The sequence below is a fragment of the Benincasa hispida genome, chromosome 2, assembly GCF_027475165.1.
Source record: "Benincasa hispida cultivar pf3 chromosome 2, pf3_genome.v1.1, whole genome shotgun sequence".
Lineage (NCBI taxonomy): Eukaryota > Viridiplantae > Streptophyta > Magnoliopsida > Cucurbitales > Cucurbitaceae > Benincasa > Benincasa hispida.
This window is the reverse complement of record NC_143479.1, coordinates 34828455-34849085: the sequence shown is the minus strand read 5'-3', so window position 1 is coordinate 34849085 and position 20631 is coordinate 34828455. Positions and strand designations below refer to the sequence as shown.

Here is a 20631-nt window from a genome sequence, read left to right as displayed (position 1 = left end):
TTCTTCATCGCTTATGATGGCACGGGGAGTGCCAAAACGAGTGAAAATATTTTTCTTCAAGAACTGGGAGACTACTGCCGCATCACTTACGGCACATGCAATTGCCTCTACCCAATTGGAGACGTAGTGAATGGCTAATAAAATATAGTACTTTCCGTTTGAAGGAGGGAATGGTCCCATGAAATCAATCCCCCATACGTCAAATAGTTCCAGCTCCAAGATTGTATTCATCGGCATTGCGTTCTTCCATGAAATGTTGCCAGTGCCTTGACACCGATCACATTTCATTGTGTAGTCAGCAGCATCCTTAAATAATGAAGGCCAGAAGAATCCACTTTGTAGAACTTTGGCTGCAGTACGTTGTCCTCCAAAGTTCCCTCCATAAGGCGAATCGTGGCATTGCGATAATATGCGTTGTTGAGTAGCATCTGGTATGCATAATCAAATGATTTGGTTTGCACCTCTTTTATACAGATTCGGCTCATCCCAATAGTAATGTCTGCATTCATTCTTGAGCTTCTTCCGTTGATGGTAGGTGTAATCTTCACGGAATTGTTCACAGACCAAATAATTAAGGATGTCCGCATACCATGGCAGTTCTTCTATGCGGAACAGCTGCTCGTCTGGAAATATAGCACTCACTTTTGCGTTAATGCAGCTCCCATCGCATACCCACTTGCGTCGCACATGATTTCAAACAGAAATGTTCAATCCGGCGCAATTAAGACAGGTGCGATAATTAACGCATCCTTTAAAATTTTGAATGCATTAAGGAAATTGTTGTCAAATTCAAACTTCTTATCTGCCTCTAGTAACGCAGTCAATGGTCTTGCTATTCTAGAAAAGTCTTCAACGAATCGTCTGTTGAATCTGGCATGCCTCAAGAAGCTTCGCACTGCCTTCACATTGGCTGGAGGTGGAAGCTTTTCAATTTCGTCAATCTTTGCTTTGTCCACCTCCAACCCTTATTGGGAGACCGTGTGTCCCAACACTATACCCTCCGTCACCATGAAGTGACATTTTTCCCTATTGAGCACCAGGTTCGTCTCTTCACATCTTTTCAGAATTTTCTCCAGATTGGCCAGGAAGACTTCATAAGTGTTACCATAAACGAAGAAATCATTCATAAATATTTCTACCGAGTCCTCGAGATAATCTGAAAAGATCGCCATCATGCACCTCTGGAAAGTGCTTGGCGCATTGCAGAGACCAAACGGCATGCAGCGAAAAGCGAAGGTCCCATATGGGCAGGTGAATGTGGTCTTGTCTTAGCCTTCAGGAGCTATCATAATCTGGTTGTACCCAGCATATCCATCCAAGAAACAGTAAAAATCATTCCCTGCTAATCTGTCCAGCATTTGATCGATAAATGGCAACAGGAAGTGATCTTTCTTTGTGGCCGCATTCAATTTGCGGTAGTCCATACAAATGCGCCATCTAGTGATGGTGATTTGCGGTATTAATTCATTGTTTTCATTGAGAACTACCCTCATCCGCCCTTCTTTTGCACACATTGCACGAGGCTGATCCACGTGCTATCTGTAACGGGATAGATAATGCCCGCATCCAGCCACTTAATAATCTCCTTCTTGACGAACTCCTTCATCGTAGGGTTAAGTCTGCATTGATTTTCAATGGTTTCTTTGTGGTCGTCTTCAAGATTAATGTGGTGCATACAATACGCGGGGCTAATTCCTCTGATGTCAGCGAATGTCCAGTCGATTGCTTGCACATGCTTCTTGAGAATGCTCATCAACGTATTCTCTTGATCTACGTTGAGCGTAGAGGAAATTATCAATGGCAGCTTCTCATTCTGCCCCACAAATGCGTACTTCAAATGTGTTGGTAGAGTTTTTAGTTCAAGGGTTGGTGGCTCCACGGGAGAAGGTTGCGTTATTTTTCTTTCTTCCTTCGGCTATTCTTCTTGCATTGTGATCGATCCTTCCTCTTTGTTTGTTTTTGCTACGATCGCATTGCAGGCAGCTACGGATGCGTTGGCATCCTCTTCTTCATACTCTTCATCAGAATTTTCTTCTTCAATCAAATTCAATTCTTTTTCCGAATCTGGCAGGTCTTCCTCATCAGAAAATTTCATGGCACGAATAATGTTAAATTTGAGCTTTTGTACGTTTATGCTCAATGTGATCTCTCCTTTGTGCACATCAATTTGAGCACGACCCGTTGATAGAAAGGGTCGCCTCAAAATGATGGCCACATCTTTATCGGCCTCGTAATCCAAGATGATGAAGTCAGCTGGCAAAATAAATTTATCAATCATGATCAGCACGTCTGTCACCTTACCTTCTAGATGAACCAGAGATCTATCAGCCAACTGGAGAGTCACGGATGTGGGCACAAGTTGCCCCACATTTAATTGTCGAAATATTGACAGTGGTATCAAATTTATGCTGGCCCCCAAGTCACACGGGGCTTGCCCAATATAGAGTCCTCCTATGGAGCAAGAATAATGAAACTCACAGGATCGCTCATGTTCGGTGGGATAATAGATTTCGAACTCTGCGTTAGTGCCATCGTGGCAAATTTTCCAGCCCCTCTTTTCTTGGTTACTATGTCCTTCAAAAACTTAGCATACGCAGGCATTTCCTCAATCGCTTCACTGAAAGGAATATTAACATGTAATTGTTTTAGCATAGACGTGAAGCGTTCGTACTGTACCTCTTCATTTTTCTTCTTCTTCAGGCTCTGAGGGAAAGGTGGTAACTGGACTTTCACGGTTCTCATTTCATTTGACTTTGAGGTTGACGCACTTGATTTTCTTTTTCTCCTTCTTGCGTTGCCGTAATCTCAGGTTCAGCTATGATGGAGGTTGATTTGTTCTGCTCCTCATTTTCTCCTTCCACAGTCTTTCCACTGTGCAATGTCACAACCTGACATTCCTCCTTACCTGAACCCCCTGGGTTGCGTGGAAGCTCGGTTGTACTTGGCAGCGCCACTTGCGGTCTACTTTTGAGCTCATTTGCAATCTGGCCCATTTGCAATTCAAGATTGTGGATTGACGTAGCCTAACTTTGAAGCACTGTCTCATTTTCTCTATATATTGCTTCAATAGGCTTTCTATGGAAGAAGATTGTGGTGGTTGTTGTGAGCTACTTGCTTGGTTTCTCTGTTGACCGTTGCTGCGTTGAAAGAACCCTGGTGGCCCTTCTTTTTGTGCCACAGATTGAAAATTTTGTTGTTAATTCTTCCAAGCAAAACTTGGGTGGTTTTTCCACCCAGGGTTATACGTGTTGGAAAAAGGGTTGTTCTTTACAAAATATATAGACTGTGGGTTTTGTGGGCAATCCTCCATCGCATGCCCATCACCACAAGTCGCACACCTTGCGGTGTTTTGACTTATTGCGTTGATTTACCCACCTTGCGGTATTGGGCTACTGATCATCATTCCTTGAATCAAATTCATCATTGCGGTCATTCGATTTTGCAATGACACAATAGCTCCGTTATTTGCGTCCGAATCTTTGAGTCTTAATCTTTGGTCGCTTCTCCTCCAATCTTCATGATTCTTGGAGATGCGATCCAGGATATTCTTCGCCTCATCATAAGTCTTGTCAAGCAGACCACTGGCTGCTGCCGCATTGGCAGTGATCTACGAAGCAGAATTCAAACCGTGGTAGAAAATTTCTATTTACAGGAAATCTGGTAGCCCATTATGCGGACAATCTCAGACCAACCTCTTAAACCTCGCACAGGCATCGTTGAGAGATTCGTCCATATCATGTTCAAAATTAGTAATAAGCTTTCTTCGTCTGGCATTCTCTGTAGGTGGGAAATACTTCTTCATAAAATTCTCCACCACCTGTCCCAAGAAGTGATCTCTCCCGGTTCGAGCGAATAAGCCCATTTCCTAGCCTGATCATAGAGAGAAAATGGGAACAACGTTAGTTGAACCTCCTCAGCAGAGATGTTCGGGAACACAAAAGTATTGCAGATTTCAATAAAACTTCAGAGGTGGGCGTGCGGATCTTCGCCACACTTACCTACGAATTGACCTGTAGCCTGGATCAACTGCAACATCACCGGTTTCATTTCAAATCTGCTTCCATCTAAGGCCGACCTCATGATTCTCGGAGAGAAATCATAGAGGTTTGGCGATGCATAGTACCCAATGGGCCTACTACGATCGTTTGCCAATAGAATTGGATTTGCCATGACATTGTTGTTGTTTGGTGCTTCATTCCTAGGCTGCTTCACCATTTCTTTTCTATTGGATTGTTGTTGTTGTTGGCATTCTCTCAGTCTCCTTCGAAAGTTCTCTCAATCTCGAGGTTGTAGTTCGCCAGAGATTGAGAGTTCGGCAATGAATTCACAAAATTACCGTTAACAACGATTTTGCTGAAGTCCGCGGCAACGGTGCCAAAAACATGATGCTTGGATTTATGAAGTGTGGAATTATGGATGATATGTATTGATGAATAGCATTGTGAAAACAGTTATGTTGGTAATATTTATGCAACCTTTGTAGTAACAAGTAAATAATAAGTGTTGGGTTGTTGTTGCATTGATGAAAATAATAATAAATGCAAGAGAGAGTGAAAAGAGTTGGTAAACGAGAAATACGATGAGTATGTGGTGAACGGGTTGAGAAGGGATTCGGCTAACACTCCCTAGGATGCGTTCATGCTCTGCGATCATGCGACATGCATACAATAGTAAACCACCTCTCGGCGTGAATGCTACGGCTTCTAAAGCTAGAGCGTATACGATAAATATGCGATAAGTCTACAGGGTTTACACATAAACCTCTATCCCTATTTATGCGATGACATTCACACAAATATGCAACCACAGAATATCATTACCATTATTAGGATGCATGCGATGCAAATTGACAAACATAGCTTATCTCTATGTCTCTATCTCTTGTTTATGCAAGCCTAGTCTTGCTCTTTCGAGTCCAGATTCTAACCTAGCTCGCTCGAGACATTAGGTTCTTTATTTCGATTCTCTCTCGAGTAACTCTAAAGGGATATTTTGCACAACATAAACAAGACAATCGCAGGCAATGAACTTCCTAGATCATGTTAGCTTAGTTCCTTTCAACCCGTTCAACTAGTTTAGCTACTCATGCGTATTAAGAGAGTGAGCAGATGTAGAAATAGAACTTCCATTCAATAGATATAAGATGAAGTACAGAATAACAATGCAAGTATAGTAAAGAGCCTGGAGCAATTTCTTGCCACCAGGTGTTACACTGTTTCTACTTGTGCTCTAAAGATTGTCTCGCTTTCGCGAGTGTCAGCCGACTCTCTGCTCTTACGCCCCAAGATTCTCTCTCGAGCTTCCTTGAACGATCTCTGGCGTCACCACTCTTCTCTAGCTTCGAAAACTATGAATAGAGGTGTGAACTTGTAAAGATGATGAAGTAATCGACTACTTAACCCCTTAACTGAAGAATGCACTTGGTATTTATAGGGCATCAAAGGTGAAAGGCGGCTTCTCTCTCCTTGTTGTACAGATGGTACAACTTTAATTCCTGATTGACGCCTCAGATAATTGTCATCGATAAAGTTGGATGTACTTGTGACCGTTATCGGCTTTCAACTTAATTCCGATCCGACTGCTGTCAGCTTTCTATCCCATCAATCTTAGTTGTCCATTCGTCTGAATGCACCCACCATTTGCGCCGATCAAGTTGCGGTGATTTTTCTTGGGTGAATGTTTGCGAGCACGATCAACCCAAAGACTTGCGGTGAAGTTGCGCTCGACCGATGTCTTTCTATGATCGCATTCTTTGCACTACGTTAACGCATTATTCTGCACAAAAATATAGAGATCAACTGCTCTAATGCGTTGGATGCGTGCGACCGCAATACTATAGAATTTATGCTTAATGGACATAGTTTAACATATACTACCAACGTAATCCAACATTGTTTAAGAACTTTAGCACTATGATAACGTGCATTTCTGCCCGTTAACACTAACTGCATGAAGATTTTTTATTTTATTCCCTTCCCACATAATACTTTGATGATATATTTATTTATTATTGGTAGATTTTTTTTTTTATTAAAAAAGAGACGTCACAATAATAGTTTGTGTTTTTTTGCCAAGATTAAAATTGAATAACCAAATACCACAAGATCTAAGATATACTGTTACAAGACATTTTACATTATGTTCTCTTGATGTTTAAATTTATTAGAACTTTTCTTTTCATGCATTGGAAATTCGATGAAATTCTTTAAACAAATTACACTCATGTTACTAAACATAGAATGTGCCTTTATTCGATTTATATATAACATACGACATCAAATTATGATTGTGTAGTTGTTGTTCTTGTATAGAACTTTAACATCTCAACAACGGAACTAACCTACTTGTCTACCTATTTTAGGTCATCTCTCTCCATCTTTATTCAAAGTGCCCCAACCATTATGGAACTTATAAATGAGGAGGAAACAACAAGGGAAACTCATCAAAAAGTAATCCAAAGCAACAGGGAAGAGCTTGCATCGGATAGTAAAGAAGATGAAGTCGTGGTTGATATGCTTGGCCTTAATTAGCATGTTGGTGATGGGTCATGAAGTTGTAGCAGAGACAAAGCATCTTAAATTTCTTGATCCTTGCAAGCAACCTTCTCCACCACCAAGTTGTTCTTCAGCTGAAAACGTTGATGCTGCAAACCCTTATGATAGAGGTTGTTCTGCAATCAATCGTTGTCATAGAGGATGATGCAAATACATAATCGAAACCATATTCGTGTCTAAATGTGTAAAGCGGAAAAAAAAATTATCATTTACTAAAAGCCCAATTATATGGCATTTTCATTGCGTAAATTTTTCTATTCAAGGAAAATAAAATAAAAAGATCAAAGTATGAGAAATATAGCCTCAATAATTCTCATTCATTCCAATCAATTTTCCATTAAGCATGCAGTGTAAAAGTACTAAGTCATTTAAAAAGCTTATCCAAGACTCTAGTACTTTAGTCATTCTTTTCAAAGTTGGTTATTATTTATATTTATGATAATATTATTTATTGGATAATTAATTCTTTTTCTTTTAAATAACCAAAGTAGTAGGTGGTTATTGGAGAATAGTAATCGTGTGTTTAAAAGGAAAGTGGTTTCCTATTTTGAAAATATGTTTTTTTTTACAAATATTTGAAAAGATTTGTGAGTTTTCTCTCGCGAAAAAGAAACTCACGAAGTCGTCAGGTAAATTCGGATTTACTAAATGACGACTAGGCGAGCTTAACGATCATGTAGGTGCGAGCTAAACAATCGTGTAGTATTTACTAAATGATCGCATAATTTTTCTAGACGATCGCTGGCCCAAGATAAACGATCATGTAGTATCTGTAGGCGACAGACTGAGCTAGACGATAGAGCTAAAAGATTGCATAGATTTTGCTAGATGAACACATAGTTTTATCTAAACAATTGTGCATCGACCTATACGATAGGTCTCCGCCATCTCCCACTTGCCCAGTCGTGTACGCGATCAGTGTTTCCTTCGTTCGTCTGCCTCATACCAAGTCCGAACAGAGCCCACCCTCTATATTCTCACACCAAGAATACCAAGGTTGCCTTGTTGGTGGTGTCAGACTCAACTCGACACTATCGAGGTTTTCTGGAGGCCGTTCGTGGTGCTGTGGAGGAGTCCGTCCGTGTTGCGGATGAGTTCTGACCGAGGAGATCGTTGAGAACGAGCATGAATTTTTCGTGCGGTGTTGTGGTCATGTAGATCGACCGCTTGTGGCTGCTGTTGTTCGAGCAGTTGTGCATCGTAGTGTGGAGATGCTGCTACATTTGTTGGTACAGTTTTTCCCACTGTACATTTGAGATTCTCACGCTGTAATTTCTGTTTTCTTTGCATAACTGCTTGTTTGAAGTCGACTGTAAATGAATTATTTATTCATTATTGAAATTTGGAATAATCTTGTTCCACTGCTCATGAAATCTCACTTCTGATTTCCTTTAATTGGTATCACAGTCAGGTTCTCTGATATTCCAAATTACAGATTTGAATTGAATGCTTTTTACAGTCGTGGCAGATTTCTGCATTTGTGGATGAATTTGATGAACATTTCGGGTTTAAATTGCTTTTTTTTTGTTAAAGCTTTTAGTGTTACAAAGTGTTAATTGTAAGGGTCCCTGTGTTTTTGGGTGAACTTAACTTTTCAATCAAGTCTGTAATTTGAAAAGTTCCAGTTCGTCGTGTCATTCATGATGAATCTTCGGTGCATCGCAATGCAGTTCTCAACGAAGAAGAAGACCAAGTGTTAGTTGGATCGTGTAGCCTCAGGTAAACGATCGTTGGGATTTTACTAAGCAATCGTTTAGTAGTTTTTTTTAGACGATCGTGTAGTATTTTCTAGTCGATTGTTTAGCTAATGCTAAGCGATGGGGTAAATCATTTACCATATCGTGTAGCATTGGTTGCGCGATCGCGTAGGCGCTGGAGGTAGACGATCGTAGTGGAAGCATGCGATGCTCGGCGTTTAGTAGAAGGTGCATGCTAGACAATCGTGTAGTTAGCAAGCTTCATCGCTTAGTTACTACCTATGTGATCGTGCGTATGTGATGCAGCGACGCTAGCTAAGTGATCGCTTAAGCAATGGTGCTTCGCGGGTTCGTAGTCGCTTAGACAATCGTGAAGGCGAGCGCTGTGCGGAGCACACTAGGCGATCATGTACGTCAGGCTTCATCGCTTAGTAAAGGTACACGATCGTGTTGTAATAACTAAAAGATCCTTTGGATTTTTCTAGACAATCGTATAGCAAATGCTAAACGATCGTTTAACTCTAGAGCACTGGTAAGCGATAGAACGAAGTGTTTGTTTTATCGTGTAGAAGATCATGGGGTGCTTAGTACGATGGATGGTTGGATAAGAGATGCTTTGCTGAGCAGTTCAAGAGTCGGTTCGTCTGTTTGAACTAGAGACTCCTTGTCTTTGTAATAGTTAGCTTTCCTTTTTGTGTTTTAAGGCAATTTTACCCGGTTCATCAACTTCGATTGCTTATACATGTGGTGTATGGTACTTATATGTCAAAGTGTTTGTCATATAGTTAAAAACCCACATTACGTTGTGAAATTATTCATGCATCGTGTATTATAATTGTTATAATTTAGCATGAAAAAATTACTTGAAAGCATGCACATGCATCATGTTATAGTCTAAAGGTGAATGGAAGCATGATTTTGCTTGTTTGATTGTCGTGTTGTATAAGTGTTATATAAAAGAAGTACTAATGAATAGACAATGCATTGAGCATGACACTTGGGCTGTTTATAATTGTTTTGAATGCCTTGCATGTCTTAGCTTCGCATTGTGGTGGTTGTTTCTGTTTATAAGTGTTATAAAGGAAATTAGACCGAAAATAAATAATTCAGAGTTGCATGTGGACTTAGGGTGAATTCAAGTTTTAAAAGGGTTTTAAAATTGGATTGAGATAGACCTAAGTTCAAGTGGTTTAAAGAGTTTAGTAACCTAGATTAATCTTTTAAAATCGATTTAATAGGATCAATTTGGTTGAATAAGAGATTAAATTTGTTGTAAACCAATCTATAAGAGACCTTGTGTCTAAGGCAGGTTCTGGCTAGGTTGGCGTTCTTAAGTTGACGGAAACGTAATACCCCTACCTGGGAACCTACCTGGAAAAGTGAATTATATAGATTTTCAACAAGCATGTGTCACACCCCCTCCTAGATTACCCTTTTATTTTGGAAGAGGATATGACCGTGGTAGTTACTAACCTTACTGCCAGCACCCACCACCCAAGCCTTCTAATCTAAATACCAACCTGTTTAAAACATTAGTAATACATGCATACAGCAAACCTCCCTTAAGGTTCTACAATGATTACATAAATACATGCATACGGCCAAGACATTACATTTACAGAAAAATATTCACAGATGACCCAAACATTCCTAAAGAAGCCCTAGTCCCTCTCAAAACATGTGTACATAAATAGATCATCAACATGAGTCTTCTTAATAAGCCGAGTCTTTTGGTGGCAAGCAGCAGCAGGATCAACCTTGAGGAAACTGACCGCTACCTGAAAAAGGAAAACACAGAAATTCTGTGAGCTAAAAGCCCAGCGAACAACTATAGAATCGTATAACATTAAGCATTACATCACTATAAACATGTAAATATACTAATGAGTAACTCAAGCAATTGTTTCTAAATGTAGCTTTAAACCATTCTTAGACATCATTAAACATCATTAATCCCTAGTTGAGAACGAGCCTAAACACTCTAGCTCCCAACGTTTATTACCAGCCAAGAGACCCATACTTTGGCCTCTCATTCATAATTGCCTACATGCACATGGGCATACTAAGTACCATCATATCTTAGGTACTTCTTCTCAGATACCTTCTCAAACTTGTCCTTCAATATCGAGCTACTAAGATACCTTCTCAAATGTCCTTCGATATCAAGTTAGTCAGGTACCTTCTCAAATGTCCTTCGGTACCAAGTTGGTCAGATACCTTCTCAAATGTCCTTCGGTATCAAGTTGGTCAGGTACCTTCTCAAATGTCCTTCGGTACCGGGGTATTTTGTAGCATCAAATTAAGTTCCATTTCCTACCATCTACACAAGAATTCATTCTCCCATAGTCTCCCATAGCCCGTGTTACACATATACAAGCTGGGAAACATGCGTTAAGTTATTCTCCAACCATTTGTTGCTTGACGGAGTATAAATTCATCATTAATATCACTGTAACTTACTTGATCTTATATGCATAAGTACTAGAGACATTAATTCACTTAGTCACTCACCCCTCGTCAAGCTCTTAATGGTTTATATGCCTCTCCTAGCTCTTATTGGCCTGAAAGGACATAATTCCCAATTAAACTACTTAGAATTCTTAGTAAAATACCTCAAATAATTCATTTATTAAAGGAACTTTCATCAACAAAGATAGCTTTACTGGCGAGATCCCCATGAGCGAGATCCTCATGAGCGAGATCCCCCTCATGAGCGAGATCCTCCTCATGAGCGAGATCCTCATGGGCGAGATCAGCGAGATCCTCATGAGCGAGATCAGCGAGATCCTTTAGAGCCAGATCAAGCTTTTCCTGGCAAACTTTCATCCTAGCGATACTCACCCAATTCCTAGCAAGATTTCCTTCTAGAGCGAGATCCTTATCACAAAATCAGCGAGATTTCCTATATAAGCGCGATCCTCATCCCCATATCTTGCTATAACTCCCACGGTGAACTGTTTGTTTGTTCTTCCCAACCAGCTGTCTGTTTATGCAACGATTCCCTGTTATAATTTCAAAAATTCATAACTCAAAATCCATAGCTCTTTTCAAAAAACTTCCTTTTACAAACTTGTTTAGAATTGAGTTAATTTCTTACCATAAAATTTCAACCAATAATTTCTTATAGTTTGGCCTGGAACTTCCAATCTTCACCTCGAGCCCTGATTAACCGAAGATTCTACCTCCTCTATAATTTCTTCACTTCTTGTTCTTCTCCTTATGCAATCTTCCTCCGGCAAGACAACCTCACAAACTACATTCTCTCATTTTCGAATGGCACAGATTTCACTAAACTTCCTCATATCAATTGTTGAAACCATGCTTTTGAAGTTCTTCTTCCAAAAACTTTCTGCCGCCTCCAAAGTGCAAGGGTTAACTACCACGTCACCCCTCATTTAATATGTTTTTCCTTCCCTTCAATCATAATTCCTATAAATAAACATGAATTTCTAATTAATAAATATATAATATAACATTCATTTGGCTAAACATGCTTATCTTGGAAACCTAGAGTTCGGGGTTTACACATGCGACGATTTGGTCAAAGATTCCATTAAAGAGTTTGATGGATGATGATCAAAAGTTGTTTCACTATCGAAGGTAAAAGTTACTCTTGGAAAAACCTAAAAGTCACTTAGTTAAAATCCTTAGCCGTGTTTTTTCTAAGTAAGCTAAATCCTAGGTTATAAAACACTCAGTGGAAGGAGAAGGCGTAGTGGGAGCATTATGAACCCACCGGATCACTACATGGGTTTGACTAAAGCCCAAAACATCATTACGAATGATGGGGTCGAGGATCCATTGTCTTTTAAGAAACCAATGGAAGATTTGATCACTGGACGACAGTCAACACGATCCTCAAGTATCTTCGGAGAAAAAGGGACTACATGCTTCTATATGTAGTATAAGGATTTGATACTTACGGGATACAACGTTGCTTATCTCTTTACAAAGGCCCTCATGGCTAACGTGTTCAAGGGTCGCCTAGAGCATCTGGGTCTGCGAAACATACGACATCTTGTCTAGGGCAAGTGAGAGATGATACTGAGGCATGCCCTAGTTTATTGTATATTGTACATTTTTATATTGTATTGTACATTATTCTTCTGAGTCATTAGGACAAGTGGAAGATTGTTGGGATTGGTATCCTAATTCTCCTGGAGTTTCGTTGTTTTGTAAAGATACACATTGTTCAATGAATAAAATAACTGTTATTTAAATCTGACATTTAGTCATATCCAATAATCAAAACTCCTTGGTTATCTTATGTGAACTTAAGCATGTATATGTGATATATTAGTGGATCATGCCTTAAGTGATAACCTAAATCGATCCGTAGTATAAGAATTAAGGTGAGATACCTGATCTTGGTGACACTACGGATACGGCCTGCTTTGTAGAGGTTTGCAAGTGTTGTAAACTACTACAGATGGTAGATCCTGACTATTCATGTGGAGATGTGGAGCGGGAGTTTCCTATACAAAGAGTATATATAAGACCTAGACCACGAGATGACTAGACTCTGTATATAACGCCGTTGATACTAGAGACTTGTATCTCATTTAAACGACCATAGGTGACATGACCTCAATCCTGAGTGTTTTGGAAACTCCTATCTTTGAGGGAGGTACTTTGATTAGTATGGGTGAGAGTGGCCAGATTGCCAACTCAACATACCTACCTTTTCTTATTGGGGACTTGTCTGATCTGGGAGCTGGGCACTCAATTCACAAGATGGAATTCACTTCTTTCCTAAAGCAGGGATAATTAGAGAGATTACTCCCTTAAGAGCTGATTCCGGGACTTGAACATAGTGGCCACAACTTCTCTATTGAAGAGAAGACTCAGTCATAGTAGGACTATGACTTATGGTCATTAGAGGGATCGGTGGTACTCAAGGAGACAGATGTAAGTACAGGGGCATAACAGTTATAGGCTTAGCTGTACTTACGAGCGATCTATGAAAGGTTGTCGCACTGCTGATTGGTTAAGATGGACACATAATATATCTTTAGTAAGGAGAGTTCAGCTGTCGGTCTTTAGTGGAGTGCCTGACAGTTAACGGATGGTGGATCCTGTGACTAAAAGTTAGTTATTCACATACCGTTGGAGCTTCGAGCTACAGGTCCATGAAGTTCCCTGGTAGCTTGGATTCTGTTGAGAATCAGTTCTTGGTGTTGATTTGAAATGTTCAAATTGAGAAGAGGTATTTTGATTATATATGTATGATGTATGAGATACATCTAGTAGAGGATTGATGTAAATGAGATTTACATTAAGTACCATGGAATAGAAAAAGAACTATGGTTTATATGTTTCATGAGATGAAATATTAAAATTATAGGTTACAAATATAGTATGATAAGTTGGTTATCATTTATATTTATAATAATATTAATTATTGGATAATTAATTCTTTTTCTTTCAAATAACGAAAGTAGTGGGTGGTTATTGGATCATGGTAACCGTGAGTTTAAAAGGAAAGTGGTTTCTTATTTTGAAAAGAAGATTTTTTTACAAATATTTGAAAAGGTTTTTGATTTTTCTATCCCGAAAAAGAAACTCACGAAGTCGTCAAGTAAATTCGGATTTACTAAACGACGGTTGGGCGAGCTAAACGATCGTGTAGGTGCAAGCTAAACGATCATGCAGTATATACTAAACGATCGCATAGGTTTGCTAGGCGATCGCTGACCCAAGATAAACAATCATGTAATGTCTCTAGGCGACAAACTGAGTTAGACGATAGAGCTAAACAATCGCATAGCTTTATCTAAACCATTAGGCATCAACCTATAAGATAGGTCTCTGTCATCTAACACTTGCCCAGTCGTGTATGCGACGGGTGTTTTCTCCGTACGTCTGCCTCATACCAAGTTCGAATAGAGACCACCCTCTGGATTCTCACACCAAGAATATCAAGGTCGCCTTGTTGGTGGTGTCAGACTCAACTCGACATCGTCGAGCTTTTTTTGAGGTCGTTCGTGGTGCTGTGGAGGAGTCTGTTCATGTTGCAGAGGAGTTCGTGACCGAGGAGATCGTTGAGGACGAGCGCAAAGTGTTCTTGCGATGTTGCAGTCGTGTAGATCGAGTGCTTGTGGCTTCTGTTGTTTGAGTGGTCGCGCATCGTAACATGGAGACGCTGCTGCATTTATGCGTACAATTTTTCCCTCTGTACATTTGAGATTCTCATGCTGTAATTTTTGTATTATTTGCATAACTGCTTGTTTGAATTCGACTGTAATGCATTATTTATTCATGATTGTAATTTGGAATAATCTTGTTCCGCTGCTCATGAAAATCTCGCTTTCGATTCTTTAATTTATATCAGAACCAGGTTCTCTAATATTCCAAATTACAGATTTGAATTGAACGCTTTTTAGAGTCGTGGTGGGTTTTTGCATTTGTAGTTAACCGTTTTATTCATTTGTGGATGAATTTGATGAACATTTTAGGTTTAAATTGCTTTTTTTGTTAAAGCTTTCAGTATTACAAAGTGTTAAATGTACGGGCCCCTGTGTTTTTGGGCGAAATTAACTTTGCAATCAAGTCTATAATTCAAAAAGTTCGAGTTCGTCGTGTCATTCGTGATGAAGCTTCGGCACATGGCGATGCAGTTCTCAACGAAGAAGAAGACCAAGTGTTGGTCGGATCGTGTAGCCTCAAGTAAATGATCGTTGGGATTTTAATAAGCGATCATTTAGTAGTTTTTTTTATTCAATCGTGTAGTATTTTCTAGTCGATCGTTTAGTTAATGATAATGCTATGCGATCATGCAACACACATACAATAGCAAACCATCTATCGACGCGAATGCTACGGCTTCTAATACTAGAATGCATGCGATATATGCGATGAGTCTATAGGACCTACACATAAGCCTCTATTCTTATTTATGCGATGATAAAATGATACACTCCAATAAGGCAACCACATAATATCATAACCTATCTCTAGGGTGCATGCAATGCAAGTTGGCAAACAAAGCTTATCTCTAAGTCCCTATATCTCGCTTATACAGATCTAATCTTGCTCTCTCAAGTCTAGATTCTAACCTAGCTATCTAAAGTCTTAGGTTCCTTCTTTAGACTCTCTATCGAGTAGCTCTAAAGGGATGTTGGGCACAGCATAAAACAAGATAATCGCATGCAATGAATATTCTAAGACATGTTAGCTTAGTTCTTCTCAACCCATTCGATAAACTTAGCTACTCATGAATGCTAAGAGAGTGAACAAATGTAGATAAAGAAATTCCATTGTATAGAAAAAGAGTTGAAATACAAAATAACAATGCAAGATGAGAATAAAGAGCCTGGAAGCAATCTCTTGCTTCCCAAGGCTGTTACAATGACTTTTCTACTCTGTTCAAAATATAGTCTCGCTCTCGCGAGAGTCAGCCCGCTCTCTGCTTTCACGCCTCTGGGTTCTCTCTTAAGATTCCCTGAGCGATCTTCCGGCATCTCTGCCCTTCTCTCGCTCTGCCTTCTAAATAAAATGGAAAACTATGAACAAGGCTATTTTATCTAAGGGAAAATTCTCTAACTATCCAAACTATCCAAAGAACTCCTTTGCTGAAGGTTGCCTTCGGTATTTATAGAGCCTCGGGGTGAAAGCGGCTTCTCTCTTATGATTGCACAGATTGAATACCTTTAATTCTCTGACTGATGCGCCAAATATTTGTCACCGAAAAACTGAGTGTACTTGTTATCATTAACGGCTTGTCAACTTAATTCAGAGTCAACCATCATCAGCTTTCTGTCCCATCATGATTAATTATGCTTTTCACCTAGATGCACCCCCCAAGCTGAACCGGCTCTATGCGACAATCCTTCTTGAGCAAATGTTTGCGAGCACAAATCACCGGAAAGCCTTGTGGTATGCTACGCTCGACCGTTGATTTCTTGTGATCGCACTCTCTGCCTTGCATTAATGCTTATTCTGCATAAAAATACAAAAGTTAATTGTTTTTATGTGCTAAACGCATGCGACTGCAATGTTATGAACTTAATGCTTTTTGGACGCAATCTAACATATTTTATCAACGCAAATCATCATTGTTTAATAACATAGCACTGTAAAAACGTGCATTTCTACCCATTATCACACCCCCAAATTTAAACAATGCTTGCCCTCAAGCATAAGCTGAAGATTTCCTTTAAAAAGTCGACCGCAATCTCTTTTCCTAGATTTCTCAAGGATACTTCATTCAAATCCTATACACCAAAATTTTCTTAATTCTTATTCAAGTCTCTTCTAAAAATATTTCTAAGACCTAGGGACTGCAAGTTTAACCTTCAAAAAGACTTTACTAGATTCCATGACATCGCATGATTTATTTCAAAAAACCTTTTTTCTAGGGTGTTAACTGGTTTTTATCCTTGCATATTTTTTACATTGTTAATTTTTTTCAAACCTTGCGCTAATCCAAGTGCCTCGCCTTCGTTTTGTCTTGCCCCAACGTGTGTCATACGGACATCCAACCATGAGCAAGGCGCTCTTTCTTAGACTAAACTCATACCTACTTGGCAGCAGAGTTGCGGTCATTTATTTATGCATTGATCCTGGCGACTTACTTTCATTTTGGCTTGCCCACACGTGTGTCATGCGGACATCCATATACGGGTAAATTCCCTAGACAACTTAACTCTTATCAACATGGGTTTCCCTATTGCGTTAATAGTGGAGTTGTTATTCTCAAAATTTTCCTTTTTTTTTTTTTAAACAGAGCTAAAAGTAGCAAGGTCGAAAAGTAAATACCTCACTCCCAAATTTAAAATGCGGCAATGTCCTCATTGCCAAAAGATTGAAAGAAGTCATGCAATGTTCTTAGGAAGTTTGGTAAAGGGTCAGTTTGAAAGAAAGCTAGCAGACCACTAACTTCTAGAAATATTTCATGAGGTGACTTTTCGAAGATTAAGTTGACTCTAGTGTATACGAAAAAATAGAAGCATGTGTGTTATCATTGAAATCATAATTGATAAAAAGAAAGAATGCGGCGACTTACTAAATTTATCAATGTTAAATGATTGTGGTAATCAAAGAGGATGTGGAGATAAAATTTCAAAATTAAAATGCGATGCGATAGTGCAGAATTTGGAATAAAGTGGAAAAAATACATCCCCCAAATTTGCGCTATCGCACGCATTATTTGTTGACACATCCTGCTTTGTAGTGATCTACTGTCTTTAAATTGCGGTGACGAAATAAAGTAGTTGCATCTTCATCCAGTGCCTCCAAATCGTGTACCTTGATCGTTTGCAAAGAAAACATTGAGAAGGTCAAATAATTTTAAACAAAACAAAATCTTTTACCACAATCGTTCAACATGATCGCATATTTTTTTTTTTTTTTGAACAACTAAAGAAGTAACTATGCGATATCAGATAATAACAAGGTGAAGAAAGTTCATGAAGTCTTGATGTAGGAAAAGGATATTCAAAAGGATTGCGTCCCTGATGAGATTGAGTCATATAGTAACTCAGGGACTGCTTATTTCAAGCTGGGCTTTTCACATCCACGGTGGCTTTTTCTTCTTTTCTCGATCTTTCAGGATCTTGACTGCCTTAATCCGGAGCTTTTCCCTATTGATGTTCATTATGATTTTCCCCTTGTGCACATCAATTTGGGCGCAACCAGTCGAGAGGAATGGTCTTCCTAATATGATGGGTGCATCTTTTCCGATTTACAATCCAAAATGATTAAGTTTGCGGGCAAAATGAATTTATCAATTGAGATTCATCTTTCAATTCTCCTTAGGGATGTGTTCGGGATCTGTCCGCAAGTAGGAGAATCTCTGTCGTGGGTGTGAGTGTGCCAATATTCAATCATTTAAAGATTGATAGTGGCATTACGTTTATACTCGACCCAAGATCACATAGTGCTTGGCCACTATAGACCCCTCTAATGGAGCATGGTATCGTGAAGATTCCTGGGTCACACATTTTTGGGTGAATCATAGCATTTTGCGTTACTACCACTCTTGCGATCTTGTCTTCATCATTTTGTTTTTCTTTCAATATTTTCGAGACTGGTGGTAGTTGGACTTCTTCTGTCTCATGTTCTGACGGCTTGAGGGTGGACACAACTTCAGGATTCATCTTCTCGGGCTCTTCTGAATTGTAAGTCAATGAGTCCTCGGTTGTCACTGAATTCAAGTTGGTCGTGATGGGTTTCTCCCCTATTTCCATAGTCATTTTGTCACTTAGCAAGGAGACTGCTAAGCATTGTTCCTTCCCTGTTCCACCAACGTTGCGAGGAAGCTCAGTCTAGCTCGGCAACACTCCTAGTAGTCTATTTTTGAGCTCATCTGCAATTTGTCCCAACTGAATTTCAAGATTTTGAATGGACATTTCTTGATTCTGAAGAACTTATTCATTCTTCTCAATGTACTACTTCAACAAGCTCTCTAAGGACGAAGATTGCGGTGTTTGCAAGTTGCTAGCTTGGTTATGCGTTGGACTTCTTGTTTACGGGAAAAATCCGAGTGGCCCTTCTCTTTGTGCCACTGGTTGAAAGTTTTGTTGTTGATTTTTTCACGCAAAATTTGGGCGGTTTCTCCACCCGGGGTTGTATGTATCGGAATAGGGATTATTCTTTATGAAGCATACTGACTACGAATTTTTTGGGAGTTCTTCCATCGAATGAGCATTTCCACAGATGATACAATTTGCAATCGTTTGAGCAATTGCATTGACCTGCCCTTTCTTTGCTCCTGTGTTGTTAATCACGATCCCTTGTATCAAACTCATCATCGCAGTCATTTGATTCTGAAGGGATGCGATGGCCCCATTGTTCACGTCACTATCTTTGATTCTTAATCTTTGATTGCTTTCCCGCCAATCCTCGTGATTTTTGGAAATGCGATCAAGTATACTTTTGGCCTCCTCATAAGTTTTGTCAAGCAAAACACTAGCTTTTGTCGCATTGGAAGCGTTCTGTGAAGCAAGGTTCAATCCTTGATAAAAAAAAATCTCCATCTACAAGCAGCCTGGTAAGCCATTATGTGGATAGTCTCTTACCAGCCTCTTAAACCTCGCCCAAGCATCACTGAGCGATTCGTCATTTTCTTTTTCAAAATTTGTTATTAATTTTCTTCTCCTGGCATTCTCGGTTGGTGGGAAATATTTCTTCATAAACTTTTCGACGACTTGTTCCCACGAAGTTATCTCTCCCGCCTCGAGGGAATATGACCATTTTCTTTCCTGATCACACAGAAAAAATGGAAATAGAGTTAGTCGAACTTCTTCGGCGGAGATATTGGGAACACAAAAGTGTTGCAGATATCTATAAAGCTCCAGATGTGGGCATACGGGTCCTCGCCACATTGTCCTCAAAATGTTTCTGCAGTCTGGATCATCTGCAGAATCACCAGTTTCATTTCAAATCTGCTTCCATCAAGGGCAGGCCTCATGATTTCTGGAGAGAAATCGTAGAGTTTTGGCGATGCATAGTCCCGAATGGGCCTATTACGATCGTTTGCCAGTAGAATTGGATTCGCCATGACATTGTTTTTGTTTGGTACTCCGTTTCCAGGCTGCTCCGCCATATCTTCTTTATCTGGCTGTTGTTGTTGGTGGCTGTCTCTTAATCATCTTTAGAACATCCTCTCAATCTCTGGGTTGTAATTCACCAGAGATTGAAATCTGCAAAGAAATAAAAAAAATTATCGTTAGCACACTGTTTGCCGAAGTCCTTAGCAACGGTGCCAAAAACTTGATGCGTTATTTTATAAGGTGAAGTTATGGGATGAAATGCGGTGATAGAAATGCGTTAAGCAACAAGCTTTCTCAACGGAATCCAAGTATAAATTCCTCTGATTTTCCTGGTAAATCCAGGGTCGAACTCTGGGACTAGGGAAAACGGTAGTGGTGGTAATTTTCAAGAAGACTTTGCGGTAACCAAGAAATAAAATATTTGTTTTGGGTTATGTTGTGGTAATAAAATAAACGAATGCGGCAGAGTTACAAAAAGAGTTGATAATACAGAAGATGCGATGAGTATGCGGTGAATGAGTTGAGAGGGGGTTCGGCTAACACTTCTTAGGATGTGTTCATGTTATGCAATCATACAACAAACATACAATAGCAAACCATCTCTCGACGCGAATGCTACGGCTTCTAATACTAGAATGCATGCGATATAAGCGATGAGTCTATAGGACCTACACATAAGCCTCTATTCTTATTTATGTGATGATAAAATTACACACACCAATAAGGCGACCACATAATATCATAATCTATCTCTAGGGTGCATGCGATGCAGGTTGGCAAACAGAGCTTATCACTAAGTCTCTATCTCTCGCTTATGCAGATCTAATCTTACTCTCTCGAGTCTAGATTCTAACTTAGCTCTCTCAAGTCTTAGTTTCTTTCTTTAGA

At 39.5% G+C, this 20631-nt stretch overlaps 2 non-coding genes across 2 annotated transcripts; both read left to right on the top strand.

Moving 5' to 3' along the window:
• Positions 1-3662: 3662 nt before the first annotated feature.
• On the top strand, positions 3663-3769 carry LOC150037852 (small nucleolar RNA R71). Its single transcript, XR_016528047.1, has one exon. It is a non-coding gene; the product is annotated as a small nucleolar RNA R71 (small nucleolar RNA).
• A 15474-nt stretch (positions 3770-19243) lies between these two features.
• On the top strand, positions 19244-19350 carry LOC150037851 (small nucleolar RNA R71). The gene has a single exon (XR_016528048.1). It is a non-coding gene; the product is annotated as a small nucleolar RNA R71 (small nucleolar RNA).
• The last annotated feature ends 1281 nt before the right edge of the window (positions 19351-20631 follow it).